Here is a 2,093-nt window from a genome sequence, read left to right on the forward strand (position 1 = left end):
GGAGGAAGGTTTTTACTTACAACCTGTGAATGCATATGATAAAACCTTGATTGCTCAAAGCAAGGAAGGACTTGAAGCATTTGCTGATAAAGATCAAAGACCAATAGACATCATGATAAACAGAGAAAAGATTGAAGTTGTCAAAAATCTAATTTTACTGGAATCTGTGATCAATGCTCATGGAACTAGCAGTCAAGAAATCAAACCACGTGCGGCATGGGGCAAATCTGCTTACCTTTTTAAAGGGATAAAGTCTAAAGATGGCACTTGGAGGACATAGTATTTTTGTTCACCTCATGTGCATGGGGAGACTGGACCAGGACTAAAGAAGCTTGGAGAATAATTGATGTATTTGAATGATGGCATAGAAAACTAATATTGCCAGTGGACTGTGAGAAGAACAATCAAATCTGTCCTGGATGAAGTCCAACCAGAATGCTCCCCTATAGGATTCCCGTGACTTGGAATTAACTCTAAGACAATGGGTTTATTAGGATCGAACCCTCCTGGTGAGATGTGTCCACTCAATCAGTTTCTTTTGTTCGTTTGCTTAATGATGAATTAACGTTCTTATAACAGGGCCTGAAACTCACTGCCAATGTTGACCTCTTGTGGGTCTTTGAGACTGTAACTGTGCACGGGAGTAGAAAGTCCAGTCTTTCTCCCAGGGAGCTGCTGGTGGTTTCAAACTGCCGACCCTGCAGATCACAGCCCACCCACTACACCAACTATTGCAGTATAATCACTACATCACCAGGGCTCCTCATAACAAAGGCAGGGAGGTAGAAAGCACCAGTTCAAGCTGTCGGACTTGGCCATCATTAAAATGTTTTAGAGTGTGAACCTACCCCCACTCATGACCTTCAGCAATGTCCTCCAAACAGGTTATGATAGTAGAGGGATTAGGAAGACACCTGCATAGCATCGGTCAATGAATTAATTACTGGTATTAAATAAACAGATCTCTGGTACTATGGTGGGCTACGTATAGGGCTGCTAACCATCAATTGGTAGTTCAAACCCACCAGCTGATCGGCGTGAGAAAGAGGAGACTTTCTGTTCTCTTAAAGATTTACGGCCTCAGAAATCCACAGGAGAGTTTATACTCTGTCTTACAGGTTGACGCTTAGTTGGAGTTGAGTTGGTGGCAGTAAGTTGAGTTTTTCTGAGTTTACGCAATAGATTAAGTAACTCTGGTGGCAGTATTGTGTAAGCATGGGGCTGCTAATCTCAATGTCCTGGAAACCCTATAGAGCTAAGGATATGAATCGACTACGAGTAGCTGTGAGTCACAATCAACTCGATGGCAGTGGGCTTTTGGGATATGAAATTACTGAGCAGTTCTGGTGGCACGATGGGAAAACACCCAGCTGTTCCCGAAGGGTTAACAGTGTGAACCCACGTGTCTTCTTGGCGACCTGCTCATGTGGATATTACAGGCTAGAAAACCCTATGGGATAGTTTATTTTGTCAAAAAGGATCAACATTGTGAATGAGAGTAGCGACATTGTGAATGAGAATAGTGATACCAGGAGGGGAAGGGGAAGGTGGGAGGAGAAAGGGGGAACTGATCACAAGGATCTACATATAACTTCCTCCCAGGGGGATGGACAACAGAAAAGTGGGTGAAGGGAGACATCGGTCAGTGTATGACATGAAAAAATAATTTATTATTTATCAAGGGTTCATGAGGGAGGAAGGTGGGGGCGAGAATGAGGAGCTGATCCCAAGTGGAAAGAAAATGTTTTAAAAATGATGATGGAAAGAAATGTACAAATGTGCTTGACACATGGATGTATGTATGGACTGTGATAAGAGTTGTACGAGCCCCCAATAAAATGATTTAAAATAAAAAGGATCAACATTGTGTCACTTGACCCAAACAGTGTTAAAAAACTTATCACATGCAAAAGAGTTAAGATATAGAGATGGGTTGTACACGTGAAGCCCTGACAGTAGCACTTGGCACATAAAATATACAACAGATATTACTGCGTTAAACTACACAACCTAGAGCCATCCTATCAAGTTGTCTGAGGACTTTACCCCACTGGTCTCCACGGGGATGGGGTGTGTGCAATCAACTAGGTTCT

This window comes from Echinops telfairi, unplaced genomic scaffold (genome assembly GCF_000313985.2).
Source record: "Echinops telfairi isolate 266 unplaced genomic scaffold, ASM31398v2 ScPeMD7_23;HRSCAF=83, whole genome shotgun sequence".
Taxonomy (NCBI): Eukaryota; Metazoa; Chordata; class Mammalia; order Afrosoricida; family Tenrecidae; genus Echinops; species Echinops telfairi.